Below are 10789 nucleotides of genomic sequence, written 5' to 3' on the forward strand. Positions count from 1 at the left end.
ACAGGAGAGCCTGGCGTGCTCTGGTCCATGGGGTCACGAAGAGCCGGACACGACTAAACGACTAAACAGTAACAACATTGGCACAGAAACTGCTTTGGTTGCCTTGTATGATGTCCAGATAAGACTGAGACACTGTTAGTGGGTGGTTCCCTAGACCAGATGAGTGGGAGATTGAGAGGTCTGGAGGGTGGGAAAGCGAGAACGGAGCCTTCTTTGTGGTAGCTCCCCATCTGTGGAATGCTCTCCCCAGGAAAGTTCACCTGCTGCCTTCATTATACACCTTTGGGTGTCAGGCAAAAATGTTCCTTTTTAACTGGGCCTTTGGTTGATTTGTTTGACATCCCATGCCCTTTTAAAATGTGGGGGTTTGGAGGGTTGGGGGGTTATTGGGTTGTTGCTCTTATCTTGTTTATATATTTTGTGGTGTTATATTTTGATTTTGTTCTGTGAACAGCCTTGAGACCTCCTGGTATAAGGCAATATATAAATTCTAAATAATAATAATAATAATAAAACAAACAATGCATTGAAGTGTAAAATAATAAAAAGACTGTTTTAAGGTTGCCTGCTGTGATTTAATCAAAGGGATACAGAGAAAAACAGAGCTTCTTAGAAATCTGGAAACATATTCAGAGATCCATCAATGAATGACAAGTGTAGGTCATTCACACTTTGGTGTCCCACAAATTTTGGTCAAAGTACATTAGGTACAAGGGGAGAAAAAGGTCATATCCAAGAGAAAAGGGAGGAAAACAGAAAGATGCACTGAGCAGAGAGGTGTAGACCTGAGTGTCAGAGATGCTAAGAGATCCTTGATCCAGTCCATTTGGGCTTGTCTAGGAGGGAAGACACAGCATTTCTGACACCTGAGCCCATACAATCACCACCCATTCACCCAACACATGCAACTCAGGGACCATTTCCCCCCTTTCCTCTGGGGATCATGTTCAGATTCAAAAGAGGAATAAGTTAATCCTTCTCTCAGTAAAGGAGCTGTCACCAGGGGGGTAGAGCTAGTTGTATCTCAGGCGAGATGCAGTGAACCCTGAATTTATTCACATAAAGTTGATGTCGGCTATTCTACCGAAACCGCCTCTATATATTTTAGACGTTATAGTAATTCGACCAGGAACAGGAAAAGGAAAAGGAACAGGAACAGGAATGGGACGTAGCTGGATGGATATACCCATGTTCATAGATGGCATCTTGAACGGCAGCTGTTAATCTGAAAAAAAGGAGGGAAACACTTAGAATCATAGACTTGAAGCATCCATGACAGATGGCCCTTGACATCCACATAAATAACAGAGGCAAGGAAAGATTGGAAAAACACATAAAAAGGAAAGAAAAAGAATTAACAAATTTCCCTCGAAAAGAGACAGTAAAACAGGACATTAAGATATTACAAACACAGTTTTCAATGATAATAAATCAGGAAATAGAGTGGAAGATTGAATATATAAAACAGAAGCAAGTAGAGAAAAAGGAGGGTGCGGGCATCACTACAGAGCTTGGTATTAGATTTATACTCTCATTCTCTCTCTCTCTTCCTCAGTCACCTATCACAGCTTCCAAGAATTTGGTAAAAACCATTCAGAAACCAGAGGCCACCGAGAGCAAGTCTCAAAATCCATGGTAAAACCCAAGAGCTGACCTGTCTGAAGGTGTTGACAATGGATGACATTTTAAAAAGAGTATAATGGAAAGAACACATTGTAGAATATAATCTGGGGAAGATACTAGAATCCTGTTAAGAAGTGGATGGAGAGTAGGAGCCAGGTGGGGGAAAGGACATTTTAGACGAAAACTGGCAATTGTATCGAATATATTATTTCCCTGATGATATTCCGCTAATAAGAGCGTTGGACAAAAGTTCCTTTGGATGATGGGGAAAGGCTTCCTATTTCACAATACCTGGCTTTACTTATTCTATAGTGGCTGTAATTATGGAGGTGAAATTCCAACGGGAAAGCATTTCTTAAAAAATAAAAAATCACACTGTGTGGGTTTTCTGGTGCCTGGTCAAATGTGAGTTCCGATTGAACCTTCTCCCACATTTGAGGCTCATGAAAGGTTTCTCCCCTGTGTGAATCCCCTGGTGCTTCTTAAGGCATCAGCTCTGACTGAAACATTTCCCACACTTGTAGGGCTTCTCTCAGAGTTAAAGGACTGCAACTCCCATCATTCCAGGCTATTGGCTGTACCAAAACAGTTACGGGGCACAAAATGTGCTAATTCCTTCTAAAGGCTTATTATGCTTATTAGTCAGTCAAGAGACTAGGAATGTTTTATTTGATCAAATTACCACCTACCCAACAAATTGCTAATTAAACCATCGAAGGCCTTCCTCTTTCAATAAGAAGCTTTTCAAGTGGAATGTGTTTTTAAGTACTGTATTTTTTGCACCATAACACTCACTTTTTTCCTCCTAAAAAGTAAGGGGAAATGTCTGTGCGTGTTATGGAGGGAATGCCTACGGGTGGCATGCCTACGGATTTTCCTCCTCTAAAAACTATGTGCGTGTTATGGTTGGGTGCATGTTATAGAACGAAAAATACGGTATATGTGTTAGAAGCTTCCCAGAGTGGCTGGGGCAACCCAGGCAGACGGGCAGGGTTTAATTCTTATGATTCTTATGATTATGGTTATGATTATCCCAGTCTGCACTACATGGGAACTATATTTTGACTGAGTTATATATGGAACTGTGTTTAATTGTTCTTACCCTTTTCTCATTTTATGGTTGTACCAGTTTTATTTTTATGTAATTGTATATTATATTGTAATAACCCACCATGGGACCTTATAGCAAACGACAGGTAAGGATTCAAATCAGATCAAATGAGCAATATTGGTAAAATTACAATAAAAAAATTCCTTCCAGTAGCACCTTAAAGACCAACTAAGTTAGTTCTTGGTATGAGCTTTCGTGTGCATGCACACTTCTTCAGATGCACACGAAAGCTCATACCAAGAACTAACTTAGTTGGTCTTTAAGGTGCTACTGGAAGGAATTTTTTTATTTTGACTATGGCAGACCAACACGGCTACCTATCTGTAACTGGTAAAATTACAATGTAAGATTTTTGTTTCTCACAGTAAATGAGGCAGGAAGATTCTTTTAAGTCAGAGGGGAGAGATATTCACAAGCAGCTGATGAACAGAGGGGAAACTAGAGGCAGCCATTAAGTGAATGATTAGCCTTTGAATTTATGCTGCTGTGCATTTAACACGGGATATCCTGGATTTGGTGACTGGACACTGTGCAAACCAGTTTTCACAAAGGCCATTCTGCACTGAGCCATGCATTTTAGGGATGGAAGAGATGTTCAGTTCAGGCAGAAGTCTTTTTGTGGGCTTTCAGTGTAATCCTGCTTTTCCCACCTCTCTCTTGCAATTTTCCAAAAGTTAATCCTGAATCCAACACAGAGGTAATGAGGACATGCCTAAACCAAGACTCGCAGAAATATGACAGGAGCCATATGGTTGAGGCACTGGTTGTGCAACTTTTAACTAAAAATAAAAAAACCTGCCCCAGCATTACTTGATTGGAATGTAAGCAGAAAATTGGTGTAGAGAGTGTTGTCAATGAAGGGCAACTTGAAATCATTGGACTATCACGATGGCTAACTCTGAGGCCACATTTGCCCAAGTAGACGCATTATGTGACCCATGAGAGCAGCAAAATAATCAGCAGGGCCGTCTTAAGCATATCCGGTGCAGTCGTGCAAAGCTCCCTCCAGCCCCCCCCCCCAATTTTCCTAGAGTTGTCCACCTTTTTTTAGGGAGGATGGCGCTGCCAGCAGGGCTGGAGGAGGCAGGCAGTGGCTGGAGGGTGGCTCCTCCAGTGGGGAAGAGGCGGAGGCTGGACACGCCGCCTCCCGGCTCAGCTGACTGCTTTGTGCCACGGTGGTCTTTGCAGATGGAAACTTCGGGCGTGGTGCTCTTCGGCGCAGCATGGCGGAGGCGGGTGAGGGCGGTGAGCTGATACTGGGAGGCACTGCATCCAGCCTCCGCCTCTTCCCTGGCGCCCTCCAGAACATGGTGCCCCGCACCACTAGCTTCTATGGGCAAGACGCCCCTGATAATCAGGCTGTACAAAGGTGATGGGTTATAATCAGGCCCAATCTCTATTGAGAGCAGCAGGCAGCAAAAGGGTTGGCATGGCCGTGGGTCCCAGTGATGAACATAGAGACCTATAAGCTCAGCCAACTAGCCAGGCTAGAGGCCTTGTGCTTTATCTTGTGCTGGGAGCAGCTTTACTCCCAAGGTTGTAAACACATTCCTAAGTGTCTACATCTGACAATGAGACCTGCTCTGCTCAAATGTCCTCACCCCCTCAGGTAGAAAGGAATGCAAAGAGATCACGTGCAGAGGGGGCTACCTAGAGAGAGAGTCCTTGGTTTCCTTGCCCAATGAATATGTAATGAAGGAAAGACCATATATGGTATAATGAGTATTGTGTCGTAACTTTACACTGGAGGAAGTTTATGCACATGTATTGCTTTAATAGATAACAGCAATGTATATTAAGAGGGCGCCACCCTTTGGGGCTTGCTCAGCTTTTGGAGAGTGATGCCACTGAGCCATTATTGCTAGCAATAAACACCCTTTGTTTTCTCATTGCCGCATGGAGATTTCCTTCAGCCTGGAACCTTGATTTTGCTACACCAGGATCAGTTCATCATTCCACAAGCCCCACGTTGAGGGAAGAGATCTGCTGGGTTTTCAACCTCCCCATGAAGTCAGCCAGCGTTGAACCTTGCCATGGTGCAAACCAAGTTCTCAATGGGGGACCAGGGTGCAGATTCCAACCAGGCAGATACTCAACCCAAGCTTGGGGGTGTCTTAATCAATCCTCCCCTCAGGATGCTAATGCCCCCCCAATAGTGTGTTCATAGTTCCCAATGCCTTTTCTGCCCTCATACAAAAACGTCCTTCCGCCTAACAAGGAAGGTCATAATTTCACTGAGGGAAAGGTGAAAGAAACCCCAACCCAGTGCCAATCAGGTTGAGCGAAATAATAATAATTTCCAGCCCTGTCAACCAGCAACCCATAATTGCTCAGTGAGGACACTAACCCCAGTGTCCTACCAGTGTCCAGGCTGGATGATCTCCAAGCAAAATGGCTCTGAGCTTCAGGGGAAGCAGCCTGATGTAGGCTTTCGACTCCCCTTTGCTTATGGGACAGCTTTTCCCATCAGCCACATCACACCGACAAGACACTGGGCAAAACCTTGACCAGTATTCTGTTGCAGTATGTGGGTCACCAGGCAAAGGCATCCCACACTTAATGGGCATGGAATGGTTCTTGCAGCAGACTATTCTGCTTTTGTAGAATACAGCAGTTCAGTATTCCATGAGTTGTACTGTTTTAAGGGTGCTCAAAACAGGGAGGGAAGCCATGACTGCTGAAAGTTGTATCATAGTGTGTCTAATCTATGCTGCGATTTTGGTCTGAGGACAATAATAGACATACACAGATGTAACAGTTAGCTCAGTGTTCTGGATTAGTGCAAGGAAAAAATGTGGGTGTTGATGTTGGAGTGAGGAGAAAACATGAAAGAAACCCACAGAGAACAGGTTCTATGCTGAAACTAAGTTTAATGGGAAAGAAGAAGTCAGAGGACATTTTACATTCCAGAAACAAAGGGAGAACCACCTTCTAGGCTTTGCCGTAATTCAGATGTTGATATTGATTACAAAGATCATACATGCACATTCAGAGTTGTATCATGTTTCAAGTGGAATACAAGTTGGAAGCATTCAAAAAATTGCCTCTTAGCTGGAGATAAATTCCAAAGCAAAAGCAAAGGAGGAGGAGGAGGAGGAGGAGGAGGAGGAGGAGGAGGAGGAGGAGGAGGAGGAGGAGAAAAGCCTAGTGAATAGAGGTTGGGATCAACACATCCTAGGAAGCAGCCTCACATTTGTCAGAAAGACATGGATGAGCCAAGCATCTGGGCATCCTGCACACAGGACGCTTGGCATTTCTGGAACTTAGACCCATGAGATCATCAATCGTAAAACAAGCCATGCCAAGTTCGTCAATTGCCAGTCTGGGCATTCGGCTGCTCTGAGTGCTCCCTTTAATAGCATGAATAATGTCTAATTGGCAGAGAGTATTGGTTCCAAGAGAATCACAACAAATGGAACTTGGATGACAATTAGTAGCATCCGATTCATTAAATCAACACTGGCAGCAGCATTTTTAAATTTATTTATTTTTTGCTACATTTTTATTTGAGCATTCCCCCCCCTTGGTGCTTTCTTTTTAAAAAATCTATTTATATTCATTCTAACAATGGGTACCCGTTCCCTATGATCTCTAAAGTAAACCTATTCACCCTGTAAAAAATTGGAGAGCGGAGCGTGATTGCAGCAGTTGGTGGCATCAGATTCATTAAATCAGCAGGGACAGCAGCCATTTTGGAGTGATGCAGCTGGATCTGAAATGATAAGCAAGACATTAATCCAATTTATTCATGTTTCATCCCTCCAATTTGAATAATAATAGTAAGAACAACAACCATCAGTACCCATGAATAACAAGAAGAAGAGATAGTGGTATACAGTGCAGAACAACATGATAGCATAATCTGCAAGTCAATAAAAAAAATGATCATAAAAAATAAGCCAGCAATAGTGTTGTTGGGGTGGCCTTTTGGTGGTGCCCCCACTCAGCTTTTCTCACTTCAGTTGTGAGCCCCATTTCTCCAGCAACAGAAAACACATATGTTCTGTCATCCATGGGACAAGGATTAGGTTTTGGGGCAATGGCATGTATATCGACTCTTAAGGACCTCTGTCCTCCTCATCTCCATTTCCTTTAGTGCTGTGCTTTTTAGATTTCAAGCCTGTGAGCAGAAAATTACCATTTGAAAGATCTTATTGGAGCCTTTTGTAGAAATGTAGGTTAAATATACTTTGAATAAACAAATGACAATAAGCTCATTTATCCAGAATTCTGAATATATGTGATAGATTCATAGACTATATATTGCATTAAATAAAACTTCATGTTGAATCTCTGGCATCTCAAGGTAGGCCAGGGAAAGGGCCCTGCATGAAATCCGGGACAGCCACCACCAGTCCATGTGGACCAGGAACTGGGGGGGCATCTTTGGCGCTCCAGATGCTGTTGGACTCCAATACCCATCAGGCCCAACTGCCACAGCCAAAGGGCCAGGAATGATGGGAGTTGTGGTCCAGCATCTCCGGGAGAAACATAGACATTCCCTGTTCCTTCCCACGTATCTAATTCTCCAAAGAGCCCTAGGAAATGAGAAAGAAGAGGAGCAGGTCTGGGTTCAAAGAAGGAGACAGAGAGAGTGAAGTTTGGAAAGGAAGAGGCAGCAAAAGGCATGGAGTTCTCTCACTTACCAAGGTCTCAAGAGAAGTACTCAGGTGAAGGTGAGAGGAGCTGTTGTTAGAATCATGGGCAGCAAGTCCTTTTATACGATTCCAGAACTGCAAATCCCTCCCTTGTAGATGAAAACTGTCTTCAGGTGTCCTACCTTCCCTGACTAATTGTGGCACATGGACTTCATCCAGCCATTCCTGAGCCGCCCTGTATTCATTAGCATGTGTTTTATCCAATTCCATTCCCCTTTCATTATCCTCCTATTTACTCCTGTGGTTATGTAATGCACTTTAAAAAAATAGTGTCCTGCCTCCCTTCATAAGGAAACTATTCCCTTAAAGGCTGCAAGCCCTCTGTCCACTGATTTCTGGAGATATGTATAATCCCCATCTTTCCAGTCTCGGGCAGCCTTATTTGTTTTATAGAAGACTTTTAAAACTTCCTTTATAATCCCTTCATAAGGTAAAGGTAAAGGGACCCATGACCATTAGGTCCAGTCGTGGCCGACTCTGGGGTTGCGGCACTCATCTCGCTTTACTGGCCGAGGGAGCCGGCGTACAGCTTCTGGGTCATGTGGCCAGCAGGACTAAGCCGCTTCTGGCGAACCAGAGCAGTGCATGGAAATGCCGTTTATCTTCCCACCAGAGCAGTGCCTATTTATCTACTTGCACTTTGACATGCTTTTGAACTGCTAGGTTGGCAGGAGCAGGGACTGAGCAACGGGAGCTCACCCCTTTGTGGGGATTCGAACCTCCAACCTGATGATCAGCATGTCCTAGGCTCTGTGGTTTAACCCACAGCACCACCTGTGTCCCTAATCCCTACATATGTTTGCTATGTTTGCTTTAAACAAAGTCCTCTAAATTGAATTCGGGGGACATCAGCCTCAAAGGGAGCTTCCTGGTGCAGTCTGGCCATTGGTCCATCTAGCTCAATATTTTCCTCCCCTTTCTGGCTGGGGAATGCAGGATTCAATCCTGCTTAGGGGTCTGTTCCAAAGTGCATTCTCTGTGTCTTTTTTGCCTGATGCTCCACTTCCTGATCTTCCCTTGATCTTTCTGGTTGGGCTCATGAAGGGTGTTCCAGTGCAATTTCAGGGAGAAAAGTTGGCTAGAAACTCACATAGAACTCTGGCTGTTTGCTAGCCTGCCAAAACTAGAAAAAATACTTCCCTCCTTGTAATTTCTGAATTTGATCATTGTGGTTTGCAGAACTTTTGTTGATTTTATTAATAAATATATCCTTTTCACCTTCATGAGGCTTCATTGTGAGTGGCGGTGGGAGGGGGGGGGAAATGACAAATACCTACAAAAAATAATAACAGAACACTAAATGACTTAAATATGGCAAAATGAGCTTGTGAATGAGAAAATGAGAACCTGAAAATTAAATTCTTTGTCCATCCTTTCATACAAAATTGCAAGAGAAGACTTTCAGTCAATTTCTGTACCCATCCTCACATCCAAAAGAGAGAGATGGGAGTAGGATAAACCCATTGCTTCTTTCCCCCAGTAACAACTATTGGCTGTGCCCCTGTTCTCACCTGAAGGAGAGACGCCAATCATGTTTGCACAATATACAAACATGGATCAGAATAGAGCTGAGATGGCATTCACCAAACATGCCAAAATCTGAAATGATGCATCAATTACTGCAACCCAGAACCAATGAGGATCAAAGCAACAATACATCAAGCATGAAAGAGCAACATCACAAACCAATTAGCAGGAACAGAGTGAATTTCCAAAATGAGCTGCTGCCTCCATCTCAAGCTGAAGCACAACTGCAAATGAAAAACAACCCTTTCTCAATATAGCACATGAAATCCCCACAGATAATATGTATGTGTAATCATTCTGGCCAGCATACATTTGGCAATTTTGGTTCTTCAGGACTGACTCAGTACCTCAAAACTCCTAAGTGGCTGTAACACCCATCCCTTCCCTATATCAGCATCTAGTTCACAATCATTTATTTCTCTTTTATCCTATGTCATTTTGTAAAGGTTGCATGAAAGCTTCCATCCACAGTAGGGTCATTTTCCCCAAATGAAAAATACAGAAGTATACACAGTCACAACATTGAGATTGCTGGCAATGAAACTGATTTAATATTTTGTAAGCATTTTTCATATGCAAGCCTCCTGGAGAAACGCTGGTTGACACGGAAATTGCTCCCCCAAGGTATAGCTCCACTGATTCTTTGTGATCAGTTCCAGTCTGGCTGGCAGATAGCGGTCCTGAACTCTCTGCAGAAATTGGGCCTTGCTCCTCAAGCCATCTTAAATTTGGGATTGGATCGAAATGATATCAGGAGTAATGTATAATTGATAACTAAGATTCAAGCTTTAAGGTGTTTTAGGGTAAGATAAGTTTAAATTAATTAAGGTAATGTGAATAATAGAATATGGGGAAAGATGGAAAGGATTGGTTGAGTTAATTATTAGATTAAATTAGGTTAGGATAAATTTTTTAACTAAAATTGAGAAAGATGGAAAGAATTTGCTGAAATAACTAATTAAACTAGAATACAAAAAGGGAGGTGTGAGGAAGTCAATGAAACAAGCAAATGGAGTTTTAGATATGCAATCTGGGATTTGTGTTGTTTTCTTTTTTCTTTTTATCTTTTTGCTGTATTGTTGTATTGGTTTTTGTGTTTTTTCCTTTTTTTCTCGTCTATTACAGTGTTGCTTTTTAATGTTTTTTTTCTTTTTATAATTCTGAAAACTACTAATAAATATTATTTTTTTAAAAAACCAACAAATTTGGGATTGGATCAAGCAAGATCTGTGGTCAGGCAAATAATTATGGACATAGAGAGACAACAGGACTCCTTGAGGTCCCCTGTTTACATAATTGCAGAACACGAGAGATATTGCTGTCCCGACAGCACACCTCCCTTTCCTCATATCCAGAAATGCAAGAAGGGCTTTCAGATTGCTGGTAATGAAACTGATTACATATTTTGGAGGCTTTTTATTTATGCAGGCATCCTGGAGAAATGCTGAGTTGTTGCAACAGAATTCTGCCTTTTAAAGAAATGGGAGAGAAAAGCCAGCTCCTCGCCTTGTCACTTCTGTGGACTTCTCCTGTGCCTGCCCAGCACTGGGGTCAGAATCCAGCTGCCCCCTAGACTCTTCCTTCCCCAGACAATACAGGGGAGGGGAGAAGCATGATCTTGCAAATAGGATGAAGGAGTGGACTGGACAAAGGGGAAAACCCCACAACACAAGCACTCAAGCAAGGGTTTCTCTTTACACACAGAGAGAGATGAAGACACAACCACCTTTGCAGCAGGCAGGGTTGGTCTGGAGAGACGGGGTGATTCCTCCCCTCTGCAGAGAATGTTGCAAATAACCAGACACTACATGACCAAAAATGCATCCTTTCCCTCCATTTCTGGGTGGAGGTTTTGCCAAGTTAGAATCTG

The 10789-nt window shown here is 42.9% G+C and overlaps 1 long non-coding RNA gene across 2 annotated transcripts; it reads right to left on the reverse strand.

The window, feature by feature from the left end:
• Positions 1 to 1102: 1102 nt before the first annotated feature.
• Positions 1103 to 7661, reverse strand: LOC308575350. 2 transcript variants are annotated; one of them, XR_014002801.1, is made up of 2 exons: positions 7381 to 7661; positions 1103 to 1225 (listed from the first exon to the last, which is right to left on the reverse strand). It is a non-coding gene; the product is annotated as an uncharacterized lncRNA (long non-coding RNA). The 2 variants fall into 2 exon arrangements; XR_014002802.1 differs by lacking the exon at positions 7381 to 7661 and adding an exon at positions 1655 to 2332.
• Positions 7662 to 10789: the final 3128 nt, after the last annotated feature.

Source organism: Podarcis bocagei (genome assembly GCF_964188305.1).
Source record: "Podarcis bocagei genome assembly, chromosome: 16".
Classification (NCBI taxonomy): domain Eukaryota; kingdom Metazoa; phylum Chordata; class Lepidosauria; order Squamata; family Lacertidae; genus Podarcis; species Podarcis bocagei.